Source organism: Giraffa tippelskirchi, chromosome 5 (assembly GCF_054371585.1).
Source record: "Giraffa tippelskirchi isolate mGirTip1 chromosome 5, T2T-mGirTip1v1.2.pri, whole genome shotgun sequence".
Lineage (NCBI taxonomy): Eukaryota > Metazoa > Chordata > Mammalia > Artiodactyla > Giraffidae > Giraffa > Giraffa tippelskirchi.
The window spans coordinates 154,777,872-154,798,959 of record NC_137279.1 but is presented as its reverse complement, the minus strand read 5'-3'; the positions used below and the strand labels follow the sequence as shown (position 1 = coordinate 154,798,959).

Here is a 21,088-nt window from a genome sequence, read left to right as displayed (position 1 = left end):
CTTTTCATTCTTTTTACTTTATTCTGCTCTTCAGAAGTTATTTCCACCATTTTATCTTCCAGGTCGCTGATTCATTCTTCTGCTTCAGATATTCTGCTATTGATTCCTGGTAGAGTATTTTTAATTTCAGTAATTGTGTTGTTTGTCTCTGTATGTTTATTCTTTAAGTCTTCTAGGTCTTTGTTAATTGATTATTGCATTTTCTCCATTCTATTTTCTGATCATCTTTACTATCATTATTCTGAATTCTTTTTCAGGTAGTTTGCCTATTTCCTCTTCATCTATTTGGGCTTCTGTGTTTCTAGTTTGTTCCTTCATTTGTGTAGTATTTCTCTGCCTTTTCATTATCTTTTTTTAACTTATTGTGTTTGAGGTCTCCTCTTCCCAGGCTTCAAGGAAAGCTGAATTCTTTCCTTGAAGAAGGTTGAATTCTTTCTTTTTTTTTGTTTCTGCCCTCCTAAGGTTGGTCCAGTGCTTTGTGTAAGCTTGGTATAGGGTGAGATTTGTGCTGAGTTTTTGTTTGTTTGTTTGTTTGTTTTTCCTCTGATGGGCAAGGCTGAGTGAGGTGGTAATCCTGTCTGCTGATGATAGGGTTGGTTTTTTGTTTTGTTTGTTGTTTAGATGAAGTGTCCTGCACAGGGTCCTATTGGTTGTTGGGTGATGCTTGGTCTTGTATTTAAGTGGTTTCGTTTGTGTGAGTTCTCAATATTTGATGCTCCTTCAGGTTATTTCTCCGGTAGTCTAGGGTCTTGGAGTCAGTGCTCCCACTCCAAAGGCTCAGGGCTTGATCTCTGGTCAGGAATGAAGATTCCAGAAGTGGTTTGTTATAGTATTAAGTGAGATTAAAACAAATATCCAAAAATGAGAGACGAAAAATAAACCCCAGACACATGGCAGTTACAAAATCAGGCGAATAATATTAAAATAATGGAATATATACATATACATCTGTGAACAAAATAAAAAGAGTCCAGCAAAAATAGAGTATAGTAGATTGACCCAGCGAACAAAGGAAATCAAAAATTATATTTACCAGTTAAGAACAAAACTAACTAAAGCACAAACTGGAAAACAAAACTAAAGCAAGGTGCCAAGTGGGGAATAAAGCAATGAAACACAACTAACAAATATGTTGAGAGAAAAGGAAAGGAAGAAAAGAAAGAAAGAATAGATATGCAAAGTTAAATAGAGGTAGATGAAGATTTATATACATTAAAGATTAACTGCAATGGGAAAAGAACAGTAGGAAAGGTAAACAAGGGAATAAATGTACAAAAAACAGTAACAGGTTTAAAAAAATTAACATTAAGAAAAAGAGAAAAGAAGATAAAAAAAGGAAAATTCCACAGAATTGCAAAAGCCCAACATAGAAGCAGAGGTTTATAACAACAATAAAAAATGTAACTGAGGGAAAAAAAAGGCTCAGAAACTTAATTGGATTTCATAGTGCCCATGAAATCGACAACTACAACAGAGGCGGGGGGGAGGAAAAGATAAGGAAAAAAAATCCAAAAGAATCTGCAGAACAAGTCAAAACATAAGAATAATAAATGTTTTTCTTGAGTCACTGCTGTCAGAGTCCTTTCCCTTGCTGGGAGTCACAGTCCACCTTACCTCCCTAGGATGCCCTCCAACACTGCTGATCTCTGGATCTGCTGTGGGGGCAGCTCAGCTTCTAATCTGCTCCTACTCCTGTGTGTTCTTGCCTCCAATGTCCACAGCTATCAGAGCTAGTGCATTTTCTTTTGTGGGAAAATGCTTGTACAGCTGGTGGGAAGGTTTTGGGTCTTCTTCCTTAAACACACTGCCCCTGCATTTCAGTTGTGGTTTTATTTCCACCTCTACATGTGGGTCATCCACTGGGGTTTGCTCCTGAGGTTGCCCTGGAGGACTGAGGTTTGCCCCTGTGAGGGCCAGGTGTGGAGGTGGTGCAGCTGCTTGGGTCGCAGGGGTTCTGGCAGCACCACGTTCTCAGGGGAGTTGGCAGCTAGGGAAGCAGGAAATATAGTGCTCTGGAAGGGTATGGCAACCAGTAATGGACAATACACTCCAGTATTCTTGCCTGGAGATCCCTCCCCCCCAACCCTGCCGACAGAGAAACCTGGCAGGTCGCAGTCTACAGGGTCTCAGAGTCAGACAGGACCAGTGACCCTGCGCGCATAGATGCAAGAATTTTTTTTGCCTGTGGCAGCTCTGTCCCAGTGACAGTTGAGCTTGAAGGTTGAACAGCTGCTTGGCTTGCAGAGACCCTAGCGGTGCCTAGTGTGCAGGGACACAGACTGCCTCTGCCGCAGGAGCTATGGCCCTATCAGTCTTTTTTTGAGCCTCTTGTAGCTGGTGATCAGAAGGCCTCTTTGGCCAGTCTTTCTCTGAAGCTCCTCCCATTCAGGCACTTAGAGGGCTCCCTTGCCTGGGGCCCTTCTCTGTTGTTCCGCACGTCAGGCACATAGAGGGGCCCCCCTGGCTGGGGTCCTACTCTGTAGTTTGGTGCATCAGTCACTTAAAGGAGCACCCTGGGTGGGGTCCTACTCTGTAGTTCAGTACCTCAGGCTTTTGATGGGCAAGCCTCTCTACCGATCAGCTGCCAATGCTGGCCGAGTTTTGCATGGTTGTATATGTTCTTTTCCACTGGTCAGGTACGCCTGTCCACTCTCAGCTGGTGTTCTGCATGCACTTCTGTGTCTGAAGGTGTATTCCTGATGTGTCCATGGAGAGAGATTTACTCCACTGTCCACCTACTCCTCCACCATCTTCCACCCCGCAAGTCTATTATTTAAATAAAGGACTACATAGTATCTCATGGGTTATGAGCTGCCCCTTGTTCCAGGTAGGGGTGTTTACAAACTTAGGGGATCATAGACAGGCCTCGTCCCTTCCCAAAAGCCATGCTGGGGGACTGGTAGGACTCCACTGACTGGGTGACCTTTTGCCTCCCAGCCCCAGCAGCTTGCAGGTCATCCTTAGTCCTTAGTTTTTTTTTTTTTAATGTTGAGTTTCAAGGACTGAGCCTGAAATATCAAAGCAAGCCTGTTCTAATAATTGAACATTTATATGTGTATCAGTGGATGTGTAATTTTTGTTGGAGTATTAATGCTTTGCAGTGTGCACAGGAATTGATTTTATTTTTTGCAATACCAATTGGAAAACTCTAGCCTTCCTTTTTTTATTGCAACTTATTATGTTGGCTGGATTCTATATAAAAATTTACTTTAAAAATATAGAATTGTGTTTGTGCTTTGTACACGTATGAATGAGCAAAAAGGGCTAGAAGAATACACACTAAAAGTAATGATAGCACATCTGTTGGAAGTGGGATTATTTATGCATTATATTCATACGTTTAGTCTTCACTGTATTTTCACTAACAAAGAAGTATAATTTATAATCTCACCATTATATATGAGGATATGTCGTTTGCAAAATTGTAATTAAGCATGATGCTCATGGCATTACTTTATTTGCATTTTAGAGGATCCATATACTACTGTCACTCTTAAAATATTAATACCTCAGGAAAATAATCTTGTAAGATTCAGATAAACTTGTAAGATTTCTTCTGTCAGATAAAAATATAGGGCCTCTTCTGCTTTATTTACCAAAACTCGAAGCTAAATTCATCGCTCAGCTGTCACTGCCACTGCTTTTTCTCTCATCACATCTCATCTAGAATGCCTTTGCTGCCCTCTAACTAGTGTCTGCTCCGGTCTCTTCCACCCTCAACACTGCCTTCTGAGGGATGTTTCTGGAATATAGGTTTGACTGTGGTTATTTTCCTATTAAAGACCAAATCTGGGTCTGGCACATGGAACCCTCCCTCTTTTGATTCCACCTAAACACCATCCTGGCTGTCTTGCTTCTTTCCTTATTAGAATCCTATCCTTTAGCTTTATTAAACTATTTGTAATTTTCCTAGAGTGCTACAATGTTTTTTCATACTTTCTCTTTGTTTTTTATGCTCTTTTTCTCTTCCCTCTTTCATTCTTGCTACTACTGTCTTTTTCTGTGGTGAAAATTTCAATTTTTCCTTTAATGAGGTTAAGTTTACCTGGCAGAATAATCTATTCATTTCGTGTATTCCCAGCACCATATGTGCAAAACTGAAGTTTTTTGTTTCTATATGTGTCTTCCTTATAAATATGGGGATGTAGTGAAAGGCTAAAATCATGTTTTCCTCAACTAGCTGAGGGTTTGTTATGTAATGGATGTTTAATACTTATATGTATTAAAGTTAGAAACTTTATGAACATTGTCTTTTTTAATTCCTAGAAAGTGGAAGCTTAGAGACACATTTATTGTGCTGTCATTTGCTCACAGAACTGCCTTTGTCTGGAACATTGCCAGTTGTCACAACAGAAATAAAAGGGACATGGAGTCACATGATAGTTTTTGAATATCTGCCCATTTCATTGGCCAAAACAAGTCACATGACCATTCCTAATCACAACAAGATGGGTATATATAATCCTTCTATGAGGATGGTACCCAAGAGAGAAAAATGAGCTATTTGGCAGACATTAATAAAATCTACCACAGGGAACTTAACTGCTTTGTTTACCACTGCCTATTCAGCACTTACTACTCTGCCTGGTATGTTGAAGATCTCAGTATTTGGTGAGTGAATGGCTGAATGTCACAAAGCTAGGAGTGTTCCAGAGCTGTGATTTGGTTAGTCTCATGTCAGAGCCCATTCTGAATGACTCTGCTATTTGTATTACTTAGTCTCAGGTACTTACAATTATTTTTTCTCCAACATCTCTCTGCTCATTCTCTCTTTTGTTTGCTTTTATTCTGTCAATAGTAGGAAAATATTTGCAATGATGATTAAAGACGAGAAAGAATGACCTCAGAGGTAGAATGAGGCGAGAGATGCATGGTTTCAGAGAAATTACATTAAGAAAAAAAATTCAGAAAGGAAAGAACAAGAGCAGGATCAAACATATTAATAGAAAGATTGATTAGAAAGAGACTGTAAGATTTGGTTAGAAAAGGTCTTTGCTGTCAGATACTTCAGAGAGGCCAAGGGGGCAAATAAGTGAGTATTTTCAGATTTGATCAGACTGTAAAAGGCAGAATTGATAGTGACAGTATTTCTCTTTCAGAGCATTTGGAGACAGAGATCGGGGTGGGAGTGCTGTCAAGATCCTGGTTGGGAGGGATATATGTTTTTCTCTCTGCAGTAAATTTGAGTGGTCTAGTTCTTCATTTTCTCAGATACACAGAAAGAAATATCTTTAAAAGTGAAGAATGGCTTCTATCCTTGAATAACCACATTTATCTCCTTGAATGGATAACACAAATCTCAGTAATTCTCTACAGAAAAAAAGTGAACCTTCATATGTTGTAAGTTAGATAGGCACTTTTTGAAATTCTAGGAATTTATTTTATGAGTAAGGTAAAGTATGAAATTGGGAAGATTCATCAAATTCATTAAATTGCTTTTTCACTTAAGAGATTAGATTGTGTATGGTCAGAAGTGTGTATTAATACAGGAGATTCAGTGAGGGCAATGAGAGTTGCCTGAAGAGGCGATCTAGGGCAGAGGAATAGCACATGATTTAAGTAAGATGAATCTAGGTTGTATAAAATTTTTCTTAACTTCTTGGATTTAGATTTTAATTCAGCCTGTACTCCTTGATAGCAGAGACTTTGGGGAAATTAATCTCTTTGATTTCTACTTTCTTAATCTACAAATTATTGGGATATTTACCTTGGTATTTTATTTTAATAAATAATAATATATGTGAAATATTGACAATCAGTGGTAGCTCTGATGATGTACTAATTGAAATAATTGTGGTGATAATTACTCACTCATCCACTTTTAGTTCTTAGGGACTTGCAGTATTAGAGAGGTTAGAAAGACAGAATTTGATCAGCACTGATTTATTTTTGGATACTTCCTGTATCCCTGTAAGATAAATCAGTGTTAACAGTGGTGCATGGAGGTCCCCGGCAAGGGAAATTTCTTTCCCCAGAGCCTCAAAATCCATTTAGCTATTTGAAAACTTAATAAAAAATTTCCGATACCCTGACCATAATTTGCAAACCTTACAGCTTGTGTGAATCCACTGATGAAAGACATGTGCAGAGCAGTAGACAGGGCGCTCTGTCTCTAGTGATGACTCCAACTTGACCACAGCTTGGTCAGACACAGGGAACATAGCTTATGCTGCCCTTGAAAAGAATAAAGTGGTGTGTCATTTATAAACAGCAGCCTTTTTATTCTTAAGATTGTGGCAAAGTAATTACCATAGCAACAGCTATCCCTTCCAATGCAGATAAGTACAAGAATATCCCTTAGTAGAGAAGACTAGAAATTTGGGAGATTCTAATCCTGTTATTATTTATTTAAAGGCCCTTTAATTTTAAAGCAGTTTAACAAGTCCTTTTGTCATGTGTTCCTGGAAAGTATCATAGATCCCATAGGATAGTTTTTGGGGCTGGAGGTCACCTCCTAAAGAAATCTACTTTCTCTAGTCCTGGTCTTCAGTTAGATAAAGGTTCTCTATTTAATGAAAATTAACTGCTTTATCCAGTTACCGTCAACAGGTGGTCTTGGTCCTATCTGTACCTTAAATTTATCTTGTTCATAGTTCTCCCTGATTCAGTTCTCCTTCTGAATTCCCTGTTTTGGTTAATGGTACCTGTTTCTCTCTCTAGAAATAGAAGTTCACAATTGAGTGTCGTTTGATACTCCTATCCTACAACCTAAAATTGTTGACCAATTTTGTTGTCCTAATACAGTGATTCCTAGAATGTGTTGAGTCACTTGTGGAGCCTTTTAAAAATACTGCTTCTAAAATCCATCCCTGGATATGTTGGGGTATGAGTATCTATATTTTGTGTTGGGAAGGTCTCATAGATATTGAAGAATAAATACACTATAAAATACAAAAATAGGATGTGGATATAATATACTGGCTTTTTAAAGCTACCATATACTTCAAGAAGATGGAACATTACCAATAAAGCTGAAGTCTCTAAGTACTACTGACCTCCCATTTCTTTCTCCCTCCCTTCAGGGAAATTTCTATTCTGAATATTTAAATGTTTTCCCTTTAGATTTCATTGTAGTTTTCTTACAGATACATATCTTCCTAACCAACATATGTCAAATTTTGTTTGTTGATCTTATATCTATATTCTGTGACTTGCCTTTTTTATTCTCCGTTATCATTTTGAAATTCATCTATGCTGTTACCTACAGCTGTGGCTCATTTATTTAATATAGTATGCCTCTTACCAGTACAGCCCAGTTTATTCATCCACTGTCCCATGGATAGATATTTAGGTTGTTTTTTTCTTTTTTCCCGGAGGCACATATTATACAACTTTTAAGGGCATATACCTAGGAGCAGAATTATTGGACTGTATCTTCGCATTTACATTTTCAACTTTCCAAAGTAATAGCGTATTACTCCCCCTCCATAGTGTTTATATCCATTTAGTTCCAGCCATACATGAGAATTTTTGTTGTTCCATATTTCTATCTTCGCTTGTTAATGCCCGAGTTTGGGGTTTTGTTTTTCATTTTCATGCCACAGCATGTAAAGTTGAATCTCACAGTGATTTTAATTTGCCTTTTCTTGATAACTAATGAGGCTGAGCATCTTTTCTTATGTATATTTACCATTCTTGCTTCCTCTGCTGCAGAATTTGTGTTCTTCTCTTTTGTTGTGCATCTAAATTTTTAAAATTCCACAGGTAATTTGGAAAGTAGACAGGAGTGACAGTAACTGCCTCTGTGTCTGTCCCTTCCTTATTGTTCTTCCTTATTGTTCAAACATGTGTGTTTGCACGTGTTAGGCCCTCGCCACCTCAGCACTCTCATCTATTTGCAGTACTCCTTTCACTGGTCTCTGAGCATCCAGTCTCCCCACCATTAATTCATCTGACCAAGTTCTTTTTCCAGGAACTTGGTTCTAACTGATTATCTAGCTTCCTTGTAGAAAATGTTGTTGACTTCATATTACCTGCAAATAAAGTCTGAAATTTTTGTGCCTTTTTGATTAATACCTACATACACACTGGGTACCTCTAATTTTATGACATACCTATTACTTCTGTCGATCCTAATATCTTGTTAATATCAACATACGCACCACGATTTCTTCTTCCCATGCCTGCTCCACTGTTGTAACATTTTGTTAATTGTGTATGTTTTCTTTATTCTACTTATCACATTCTACCTTGTGTTATCATTGTCTTTGCCATTTCATGACTCCATGAATGTACAATACTTCATTTTTCCCACCCTTATCTCAGTGCTTTTAACATATTAGGTGATAGTAATTTTTTGTGGATGAATGGAATTGTGGAGTGGAAATAAAACCCAACTTTTAGAATTTTGTCTCCTTTTTTTCTTTGTCTGTTAAGCTGGTCAACTTCTCAAGACCAAGAACTGTGTCTTATGAGTTGTGTGTTTGATTTTTCCTAACTAGAGTATCTTTCACATGTTTAGTGTTAAGATAAAAGAAGGTTATGGGCTTCAATGTTGACAAATATATAATATTTTTATATTATATATATAATATATTGTATTATATATTATATATATAATATATATATTTGACAAATATATAATTTGTCAAAATATATTTTGGCAAATATGTTTAAAATTACATAATAAACTCTACCCTTAAGATAAAAGATACTTTGAAAAAATTCTCAGTGATGAGAAATAGTAAATATTTTAATGTGAGTTTGTTTGAAGAAAACAGTTTAAATTTAGTTTAAATTTATTAGGAGTTAAATCTGGTGACTAAGAGTTTTAAGTAATTGGGAGTTTTACTTATAAAAATATTGACTGAGCTCTGTATGCAAAAATATTGAAGGATTAATTGTGAAGAAATATAAAGGAATAAGTGTCAGTTTCTTATGTGACTTATAAACTGTCCCTAAAGTTGTTTCTACATGCATGTTCCAAAAATATTTTTAGAGATGATATTGTCATTGAAATATATATATTCTCCAACAAAACAATCCATATATATCTTAATTTATACGTGAATAGATTCTCTTGTTTAAAACCTTTCTTGTTGTTTTACAATCTCATCTTACAGTAAACTTTTCTTCGTAGATTTTTTGTGCTCTTGATCCTGAATGCAACTTTGTTGCTGCTTCCTTAGGTCTCCGAGTTGGGTTTGTGTGCAAGCCATAAGGAGGACCAGGTTCAGAAGCTCAGATGAATCAGACTCCTTAGTGATACCCTGTATCATTAGAATGGTTATTTTGAGTGATCAAAGGTCCAGTAGACCTAGCCTCTCAGAACAAAAGTTGAAGAATGTGCATATTTTCTTTAATGAAATCTTCCAATATCATTTAGATCAGTAGCAGACCTGATTGGCTGGTGACTCCAAAGTATTTCTGCCCCTTTCTTCTTTTATGTCTTGTCCCTTTATAGTAGAAGTTAAAATCCAGATGTGATCCAAAGAGGCTTGGTGGAAAGACTATTGAGAACCTTCTAATGATAATATTCTTCCCAGTGAAAAAGATAGGCATATGAAGAGAGGTCTTTGGCATTCCTTTACTTCTTTCTTGTGATATTGTTGAGATGATGCTATATATGAAATTGCAGCAGTCATCCTGTGACTCCAAGGGCACAAAGCCTGTGCATGAAGCTCAGGTATGGAGCACAAGAAATGGAAAGAATCTGGCTCATGATGATTCTATTAAGCAACAGAATGAACCTGGGACATGCCACCTCCACACTTGGTAGAAGTAAAAAAATAATTGTCTTATTGTTTACTGTTCATTGAATTTTCTGTTATTCGAAGCTGAATACATCCTAGGTGATAGAATCATCCATCTGTAATTCTCATACCTTCTTGAAAACATCTATCTGTCTTTAATTTTAACAACCTCTTGCTGAGGTTTTTGCTATCTGTCCTGAAATGAGCTTCACAAGACTCTGCCTTAATTTCTTTTCCTGAGATTTTATAGCAACTTCTTACCCATTCTTTTTATATGCTACATCTTTCTGGCACTGGTTGTGAATACTCTTATGATGATGATATTATCATCATTATGGAAATCTGACTCATTAAAATTTCATCATGTTTTACATCTGGACTGCCATAAAATATTCTGTGCTCATCTACATGTAGGAATGCCTGGTTTACAAAAGAATTGCTAATTTTACCCCTTACTGAGATTTAACAAACTCTTCACCTACAGAACAGCTATCCTTCCTGAAGTTCACATTTCTGAGGAATTCGTGAGGCTTCTTACTTTGGAAAAGTTGTCTTATTGGGGCTAGGTTTACTCAGAAATCTGTATAATACGCCCTTGCAAAATAATTTTAGTAGTGTAAGTGGTTATTTTTTTGTCCATGCTTCCTTACTTTCTGTTGGAGTTGAATGGAATTATTGAACTTAAGCCATAGATTTACAGAGAAGATGGGACTTTTTGTTCTAGAGCAGGAGTAGGAAGATTTTTCCTGAAAAGTTTCAGAAAGTAAGTGACTTAGGTTTTGCAGGCCATGCATATGGTCACTTTTGCATATTTTTGTTTTTTATAGCCCTTTAGAAATGTAAAAGCTATTCTTAGCTCATGGTTCATTCAAAAGCAAGGCATAGGTTAGATTCTGTCCATGGATTGTAGTTTACCAACTCCTTTTCTCAAGGGTTATCCTGGTATTTAAGGGTAAGAAATTTCTACAACTCCCACTCCCAAATAGAAGTAAAATAGCTGACAGTACTTAATATAAAAGTAAAGAGAGGGAGAAGAGAAAGAAGAGAGAATATTCTAGTATTTAGCATTTGTTGAATGTAATAAGCATGAGGTTAACTTTGGGTTCCATCTGGGAATATAGAGACCTGGAAAGAGTATCACTCTCCTCCTTACAACAAGAATAAAGCTTGACAAGCTGCACATTCATGCCTTTTTCTTTCTTTTGTATTTAGACATATTTTCCTGGCTTTTCCCATTAGTTATTTTGGTTGGACCTAGAGGTCCCTGAGTAGACTCTGGTGTATATCTTTTGGAGGGGTTGTTTCTACTGAGAATTATTTTTGCCATTTGTGGTTTCTTTCTGAAGGTTTAATTCTCATATGGCAACATCAATTCCACTCATGGCAGTCAGAGACAACATCTTTGGAAGTGTTAGAAGTCAAAATGAGGAGTGGTGGAAAGGTATGTTTTCTTCTTCAGTCAGTGGTTTTCAATAGGGAATAATAGGTGAAAGTAGTGGTAAATGTCAGAATTTCGTGTGGTAGTTTTAAAGATCTAATTTTGTATAGTCCTGGTTAAAGTTATTAGGGGGATATAAGTAGTCTATAGCCCATTGAGAAGAGAGTGTAGTAGCCATTAATGTAGCTCATTACTGTTTTCAGTTCTGTTCCTTCTGGGCATAGGAAGTATCCCCTTCTCTGCATTTTCCTTCAACGTGTACCCTTGTCACTTTTGATGAGGAATGAAACAAAATGACCAATGTCACCTGAACTTGGAGAACACTTCATGAGTGAGAAATAAAATTCTGTCTCATTAAACCACTTAGACTTTGGGGATCATTTGTTACTATTCTGTGATCTAGCCTATCTTTACATATATGAGGTTGTAGATGGTGGTGAAAATTTGTAAATTGGTCAGTTCAGTTTAGTCACTCAGTCGTGTCTGATTCTTTGCGACCCTGAGGACTGCAGCATGCCAGACTTCCCTGTCCATCACCAACTGCCGGAGCTTGCTCAAACTCATGTCCATCGAGTTGGTGATGCAATCCAACCATCTCATCCCCCATCGTCCCCTTCTCCTCCTGCCTTCAATCTTTCCCACCACCAGGGTCTTGCCAATGAGTCAGTTTTTCGCATCAGGTAGCCAAAGTATTGGAGTTTCAGCTTCAGCATCAGTCCTTCCAATGAATATTCAGGACTGATTTCCTTTAGGATTGACTGGTTTGATCTCCTTGCAGTCTAAGGGACTCTCAAGAGTCTTCTCCAATGCCATAGTTTAAAAGCATCAATTCTTTGGTGCTCAGCTTTCTTTTTAGTCCAACTCTCACATCCATACTTCACTACTGGAAAAACCATAGCTTTGAATAGGTGGACCTTTGTCTGCAATGTAATGTCTCTGCTTTTTAATGTGCTTTCTAGATTGGTCATAGCTTTTCTTCCACGCAGCAAGCATCTTTTAATTTCATGGCTGTAGTTGCCATCTCTAGTGATTTTGGAGCCCCCCAAAATAAAATCTCTCACTGTTTCCATTGTTTCCCCATCTATTTGCCGTGAAGTGATGGAAACCGATGCCATAATCTTAGTTTTCTGAATGTTGAGTTTTAAGCCAACTTTTTCACTCTCCCCTTTCACGTTCATCAAGAGGCTCTTTAATTCTTCACTTTCTGCCGTAAGGGTGGTGTCATCTGCACATCTGAGGTTATTGATGTTTCTCCCAGCAATCTTGATTCCAGCTTGTGCTTCATCCCACCTGGAATTTCACATGATGTACTCTGCATAGGAGTTAAATAAGTATGGTGACAATATACCGCCTTTCCCAATTTGGAACCAGTCTGTTGTTTCACGTCCAGTTCTAACTGTTGCTTCTTGACCTGCATACAGGTTTCTCAGGAGGCAGGTCAGGTGGTCTGGTATTCCCAACTCTTGAAGAATTTTCCACAATTTGTTGTGATCCACACAGTCAAAGGCTTTGGCATAGTCAATAAAGCAGAAATAGATGTTTTTCTGGAACTCTCTTGCTTTTTCGATGATCCAGCGGATATTGGCAATTTGATCTCTGGTTCCTCTGCCTTTTCTGAATCCAGCTTGAACATCTGGAAGTTCGTGGTTCACCTACTGTTGAAACCTGGCTTGGAGAATTTTGATCATTACTTTGCTAGCGTGTGAGATGAGTGCAATTGTGCAGTAGTTTGAACATTGTTTGGCATTGCCTTTCCTTGAGATTGGAATGAAAACTGACCTTTTCTAGTCCTGTGGCCACTGCTGAGTTTTCCAAATTTGCTGGCATATTGAGTGCAGCACTTTCACAGCATCATCTTTTAGGATTTGAAATAGCTCAACTGGAATTCCATCACCTCCACGAGCTGTGTTCGTATTGATGCTTCCTAAGACCCACTTGACTTTGCATTCGAGGATGTCTGGCTCTAGGTGAGTGATCACACCATGGTGATTATCTGGGTTGTGAAGATCTTTTTTGTATAGTTCTTCTGTGTATTCTTGCCACCTCTTCTTAATATCTTTTGCTTCTGTTACGTCCATACCATCTGTGTCCTTTATTGTTCCTATCTTTGCATGAAATATTCCCTTGGTATCTCTAATTTTCTTGAAGAAATCTCTAGTTTTTACCATGATTTTGTTTTACTTTATTTCTTTGCAATAGAGGAAAATTGGTGGAGGTATATAATATGCAAATATACATAAGTAATATATAAATAACAAATATATATAGTTATGGGATTCCCTGGTGGCTCAGACAGTAAAGAGTCCACCTGCAACGCAGGGGACCCAGTTTAGTCCCTGAGTTGGGAAGATCCTCTGGAGAAAGGAATGGCAACCCACTCCAGTATTCTTGCCTGGAAAATTCCATGGACAGAAGAGTCTGCTAGGCGACAGTCCATGGGGTTGCAGAGTTGGATATGACTGAGCAACTAACACTTTCACTTTCATATATAGTTATAGAAGTGTATTTCAACTAGGTTTTAACAATAAAAATATTTTCTCAACTACAAATTTAAGGAGATTTCCCAAGGTATAAAAAGGTATAAATTGTGCATTTACTTAGAGCAGAATGGCTCCCTCTAGCCAGCCTTCCCATCCTTCCCCTAACCAGACTTTGAGGTCTCTGAGATCTTTGGGTCCTATTTTGAACTCCTAAGTCTTAAGAAAACAAAATTTATAAACCAGCTCAGTAAAAGGAAATACTTTCTCCCAGTCATAAATATCCAAAGATGGAGGCAGCACTAAAGAGTGAGATGCCATCATGGAAAGTGTTAAAAGCATTGATTGATTGTAGGGAGTATGTGATAGAAGACATTCTGTCATTGACCGGCCATTTCTAGCCTCAGGGTTTCTGATTCTTAGGTCTCTTCCAATGGATAACTTCCTCTATTATTCTTTATCTCTTCCTTATTTTTCTTTATCTAATCTTTATCTAATCTATCACTTCTGTTTCATTCTATTAGAAATCCATCTAGCTATCAATCTATCCAGCACTGTGTTGGAGTCAGCTTGTACTAAGTCAAGAGAACCAAATTTTAAATTTAGGAATTTTTGGAGCTAGTTGTTAAACACATACATTATTAAGAGCTAAATTATGTAAACATACAATGAAATGATTTATATTAAAGAACAGGGAATGACGCTAAAAACTCATCACTTCCTAATTACTTTGCTGTGTTTTACTATTATCAATATTTATGCTCGAGGTTATTTTTATAAATCACATCTGTATGGTGGAAACATGCAAAGGTGTGTTACTAAACATCTTTCTCAATTTTGCCTTCAGTGATGTACATTGGTAGCTTGAAATCAGCATGGTGGGAGTATTTATAACAGAACTCATCAAACACTACAAGTCAGAGTCTTCTCTCTGGAGAGCTGCTAGTTCAACATTTACCACACCCACTGTACCTATCTATATCTCTTTCTGCTTCTAGAATTTAAGCTCTATGAGGATGTAGTCTACGTTCGCTGTTGTTGGTCTTCAATGAATGTTTATTTATTGAATGGATTAATGACAGGGCCAGTGGGAAGTTTAGAACAAGCAAGATGAGAGAAAGCAGGGAGCACGAGTTGGAAGGTTTTGATGAGGTTAAAATTGCTGTGTGTTCTTTCGGCTATGCCTGCCTGGGCTGTATTATACAGCCAGTACATAGGAAATGGCACCTAACATCATTCCTTTTGCAACAGGAATTATCCCACCCAGCCGTCTGAAGAGATCTTCCCCAAACAATCTCTGCACCATTCAGAAGTTCCTAAAGAAACTTTGTCATCTTTTCTTTGCTTGTGGTGCCAAATGCATTTGCATTTGCAGGCAGGAGTGCTGATTTTGAGGGCAAGAGATAAAATCTTCCCTCAGAAAGACCTTAATTTCCAAAACTCACTTAGAGCAAAACCAAAGAAGATAAGGCTGTGAAGTGGATTGCCTGTCAGTGCAGAGAAGCCAGTACAATTAGGTGGCCATCAAGGGTAGCTGAGCAAGGGAAAATAAAGGCAATTCACATCAACCACTTAAACAGGTTTCACTGAAAAGTTCCCTGGCCTGAATTCTATTGGTTATCTTAATGAAGTCACTAGAGACCTCACTTTTGGACCAGTTGACCACATAAAAAATGTTTTCTGAGGACATTTGGACTGCTGTCGACCAGGATTTGTGAGCTAGCAATCTGTTGACAGTGTCTGGGCTGCAGATATATTGGATCTGTGTGGGAGTCAAAAAACTCAAATTAGTTTCTCACAATTAAATATCAAGGGATTTCCACTAAATATCTGGATTTCTGACTTCTCTTGAAAATTCAGTATATCCAGTAACACCAGACCTGTATTCCCACAAGGCAAAAATCCACTTAAGAATTGGGTTGACCAAAAAGTTCATTCAGATTTTTCCAAAGATGTTATGGAAAAACCTGAATGAAATCTTTGACCAACACAGTGGTTTTGCTCTCTTTAGATGGGTCATGCACTCTCCAGCTCATCACCTTCCCTACCATGTCTCGGTGTTCTGAAGTCCATATCTGGTCTGCCCTGTTCCATCAGGTTATTTGCTTGGTCCTTGTATTCCTTTGATATTGTTGAATAGCCATTTTCCTGTGATATTGGTAACGTTTGATGGTTGGGTGGCTAACAGAGGCTGCATTCTGTTGTTCAGGAGCCAGCAATCCTGCCAGACAGTTCACCTTCCTGAGTCTCATTGTTCTTAGGTATAAGCTAAATGGTTAGCCAGTGTGATCACTAAGGCTTCTTACTGCTCCGACGGTCTGTGCTCACATTGAATAACCTAGACAGTTATACTATTTTCTTACAGTTTTTGTTTCCAACTTGTATTTCTATCTCTATGCTCTTTCTTCATCTCCATTCTATCACTATCATCATCCAAAAGGTTATTTTTCTCTTGCTGTGTATTTTAGACCACGATGCCTAGAGGTTATCTGTGGTAAAGAGAAAGAGTGTGGAGCTTGAGGGAAGTGAAGAAATGTGCCTGACTATCCAGTCTGTGTTCTCTCTTCTTATAAGAGAGAACACTGGCTTTGTTTAGAGTCTGTATAGCGCTTGAAGCAGACAAAAGTGCTTATTCAAAAAGAGGATTTCAGAACTCAGTGAAAATACTTCTTTTAAAAAAATATTTCTGCTGTAAACTCTAAGTATAATTTGCTCAAAATATTAAAGAGTTCAGTTGCTAAAAATGTTCATTATATACTTTTCTAAGTTGAATATAACAGTCAGCCAAGTTTTTGTCATAAGCTGTATGGAGATAGATACCCTGCATGCGTGCTTGCTAAGTTTCTTCAGTCATGTTTGACCATCAGGCCCCTCTGTCCATGGGATTCTCCAGGAAAGAATACTGGAGTGGGTTGCTGTGCCCTCCTTTGGGAGGTCTTCCTGACCTGGGGACCAAACCTGCATCTCTTATGTCTCCTTTACTATTGAGCCACCTGGGAACTCAATTGGGTGTAAAACATCATTATAGAAATGAAATAATTTTTTTTTTTAGTTTCATAGCTAAATGATATATGCATAAATTAGAAGTGTATCTTTAGCCAGTGAAGACTCTGTATGTAATTTGTCTTTAAAATGCCTAGGAATTGACATTTTCTTTCTTAACGAGAAAGATATTTAACCAATACTTTTGCTATTTTGCAGATTGTTACTATAATTTTCTAGATTATTAAATAAATGTTCATAATGACAAGAAATGTAATTACTTTCTGATTGCAGAGGATAAAATTAGAGATTATCTGGAAATAAAAGCTATAGCAGAAACGCATACTTTTAAGATTTAATAAGGTTTCTAATTTAGAAATAATTTTGTTTGCATAATTTGCAGTTCAAACCCACAGATTCTTTCTTCTTCCTCTAGATCACTGCATTTTTTTCTTTTCCATTTCTTTATTGCTGGAGCATAACATGCTAGTGATTGATCTAGCACTGGGAGATGACTGGAAAATACCAGAATACTCTAATTGTATTCATTCCTTTACTTCCTTTTTCTTTTAATAAGAAGGGCAGACAAAAAAATTTCTGTTTTTCCTTGGTTTTTTTTTTTGGAAAAGCTCTTCTAATGTTAATCATTCCTACTGATTTTCTTGGGTTTCTGTTACTTAAAAATGACCAGTACAAGCAAAGGTTTTGTGCAACTAAAAAAGACCTTATAGCTAATAAATGCTTTTAATGATTTCATTGTGTTGAGTGATGAGCTTAAAATAATTGTACTAGGGAAAATAGTTTATTTCTGAAGACTAGTTGTAACTAGTAGCTTGTGTAGTAGGCATATGTAAGATATGAATTGTTCTATTCTTTGGGATTTGGAGGGCTTCCTTGGTGTCTCAGACAGAAGAGAATCTGCCTGCAATGCAGAAGACCTGAGTTTGATTCCTGGGTTGGAAAGATCCCCTGGAGAAGTAAATGGCTACTCACTCCCATATTCTTGCCTGGAGAATCCAATGGACAGAGGAGCCTGGCAGGCTTCAGTCCATGGGGTCACAAAGAGTCGGACACAACTAGGCAACTAACCCTTTTACTTGGGATTTGTACATAACTAAATTAGCTGAAGTTAAAATCTCATACTTTTAAAGTAAGTCAGAAAGAAAAACACTGATACAGTATATTAATGCATATGTATGGATTTTAGAAAGATAGTAATGATGACCCAATATGTGAGACAGCAAAAGAGACACAGATATAAAGAACAGACTTTTAGACTCTGTGGGAGAAGGCAAGGGTGGACTGATTTGAGAGAATAGCATTGAAACATGTATATTACCATGTGTGAACTAGATCACCAGTCCAAGTTTGATGCATGAAACAGGGCACTGAAAGCCGGTGCGCTGGGACAACCCAGAGGGATGGGATGGGGAGGGAAGAGGGAGGGGGGTTCAGGATGGCAAAAGCCACTACAATATTGTAAAGTAATTAGATTCCAATTAAAATAAATCAATAAATTTTTTAAAAATCTCATTCTTTTTACCCTCAGCTTTCTCAGATTAGGTCTAAGTTTGTTTGTTAGATGCATATTTTTTGGTGATTTTAAATATAGTAAAAAAAGAAGCAAACAAAATGAAGGTAATGTGTGTATATGTGATAAAAAATTAAACAAAAAAAGATGACCATCAGAGTTAATAAAAAACTAAACTGGGATGTTCCCTGGCTGTCCAGTTGCCTGAGTTCAATTCCTGGTTAGGGAACTAATACCCTCAAGCCATGCTACCAGGAAAAAAAAAAAAAGAAAGTTAAACTGTGAAATATAATCATGTCCTTAAAATTCAGTTAGTAAATAGTCTAACACTCAGGAAATAGAAAGAAATTCAAGGCATCAGAATTGGAAATAAAGAAGTAAAATTGCTTCTATTTGCTGATGACATGATTGTATATTTAAACACTCTTAACAAGTCTATCAAAAAACTGTTAGATATAACCAATGAATTCACTAAAGTTGCAGGGTACAAAATTAACATACAAAAATCAGTAGTGTGTTTATATACTAACAGCAAAATTGCCTGGAAAAAGAAGCAAATGATTGTGTTTACAAGAAAAAAAAATACTTTCATTAGTTAATTATTCATCAGTAAATATGGTGAGGATTGTGGCTTAAATATATATATATATAATATATAAATAAAACTATGGAAAGAATGAAACAGTTGTAATGTAAGGAAAGAAGCTATATTCAGTGTGAAAGTGAAGTTGCTCAGTCATGTCTGACTGTTTGCTACCCCATGGACTGTAGCCCACCAGGCTCCTCCGTCCATGGGATTTTCCAGGCAAGAATACTGGAGTGGGTTGCCATTTCCTTCTCCAGGAGATCTTCCCAACCCAGGGATTGAACCCGGGTCTCCCTCATTGTAGGCAGATGCTTTACTGTCTGAGCCACCAGCGAAGTCCTATATTCAGTGTAGCATACTTCAAAATAATTAATTTAAAAGAATGAAAGTTTAAAAAAAGAAACATGTAGTTATGCTTTTTAAACTTGATGTAAAAAATAATAACTAATTGGATTTTAAAAGAATGATTTTCTTAGGATATTAAAAACGTTATCTTGATTTTTTAAAATGAATAACTTTTTATTATAACCTCTTAAAAGTTAAGTTGGATTGTCTTTAGAATTTTTCAATATTATGATTAGCATTAACGATACTAAAATTATTTTTAAAGGCAACAGATTGATGATTCAGTCTAGGAGAACAGAAATAACAAGGAAAAAAATTCTCAAGAAGATATGAGCCATTTAAGGGCATATGCCACATTTTCTATTATTTTCAACAAAAACCTTAGGAGTACTCATTAGTTATCACATCCTGTGTTGGGCATCAGATGAATTAGAAAAACTTCCTGTCTCCAAGGATGGAAGAACTGACTAGCTTTGTCTCTTGTATGTATATTATTTATCTCTGTGCTTTTAGCACCTAGCACAAAGTTCAGCACATAAAAAAGCAGTCAATATCTGCTAGTTGCATTGAATTGAATTTTTGTTGCCAGAGTGAGAAACTAAGATTTTGGAGTAAGTTGAGTCATGTTTGTTCTTCTCAGAAATTTTGTAAATGGAAGAAAACACAGGTGTAGAATCTCTTGAACTTGCTAGGATGCAAATTATTTGACAATATTCAAATAATGCCATTGCATTTAAGCATTGATGGTATTAAACATTTCTATTTGTTTTAACACTTAGTATAGTGGAAAGAGCAGGAGTCTGACGGTAAGATATCTTTGTGATCTTGGGCAAATGCCTACAATCTTTGAACCTGAGAATTTTCATCTCTAACATGAGGGTCAAAGAAAGTTTTTTAATCTGAAGTCACAAATGACCTTAAGGGAGACCTTGAATGACTTTATATGGTATAAAAGATACGTTGATATTTGAGAATATATGATTTTACCTGGAGAATAACTTCAATAGATTCTCAGGAGTCTACACCTAAGTTTTATTTCTACCATCCAAGTTTAATTTCTGGTCTAAATTATTGCTGAAGTTTATTTTACTTTAAAAAATAGTCTTTAGTGTAATGTGCAAAATTTTTGTTCAGTAGATTAAAATTAGGAAAGAAAAAACTTAGCTTGATATTGTACAAGAGAAATCCTATTTTGAGTTGTTCTCTATTTCCTACCCTAATAATTAACCCATCAAGTACCAATGAATATTTATTGATAACCATTATATATTTTTGCTTCCCAGGTGGTGCTAGTGGTAAAGAACCCGCCTGACAATGCAGGAGACATAAAAGACATGAGTATGATCCCTGGGTTGAGAAGATGCCCTGGAGAAGGAAATGACAACCCACTCCAGTATTCTTGCCTGGAGAATCCCCTGGACAGAGAAGCCTAGCGGGCTACAGTCCATGGGGTCGCAAAGAGTAGGGCATGACTGAAGCAACTTAGCACATACATTATATATTTTGAACTGTTGTAGCAAAAGGAAATAGTAAAGTGTTCTCCAGTATTCTTGCCTGGGAAATCCCATGGACAGAGGAGCATGGTGGGCTTCATGGTCTTGCAGAGAGTCAGACATGACTGAGCACACAGCACATACCATTATCAAAGAACTCAGACTAAAACTCAAAGACTATATCAAGCTAATCTTTCATTTCAGTGTAGTCTTTCAGATGAATGTTACACCATGGAAAATTACAGGGAAGCTATATTTAAGACTATACTGGCTATAAGTGAAACATTATTTATTCTAACTGAGGTATTAAGGAGATATTTCCAAAGTTTAATCTATTGTGTTAATGCATTCATGCAAGGCAAAGTTATTGAGCACTGACTATATATCAGGCACAAAAATGTCCACTAAAATATAATATATGGTCTTTTGACTCACTCTATGCTAAACATTATGCAAAATAATGAGAACAGAGGCAGATAAGAATAACCTGTGTGCTCACATAGCTCACAGTCAAAAGGTTATGTATGTTTCTGTACTCAGAAAC

The 21,088-nt window shown here is 37.0% G+C and overlaps 1 protein-coding gene and 1 long non-coding RNA gene across 2 annotated transcripts in view; one reads left to right on the top strand and one right to left on the bottom strand.

Moving 5' to 3' along the window:
* Positions 1-21,088, top strand: part of PDE4B (phosphodiesterase 4B) — a 653,160-nt gene that overhangs the window by 45,631 nt on the left and 586,441 nt on the right. The gene's annotated exons all lie outside the window — the stretch shown is intronic.
* Positions 5,868-21,088, bottom strand: part of LOC145506364 (uncharacterized) — a 31,486-nt gene continuing 16,265 nt past the window's right edge. The window contains exon 5 of the long non-coding RNA XR_014053822.1: positions 5,868-6,174. This is a non-coding gene — a long non-coding RNA (uncharacterized LOC145506364). The remainder of the gene's footprint in view (positions 6,175-21,088) is intronic.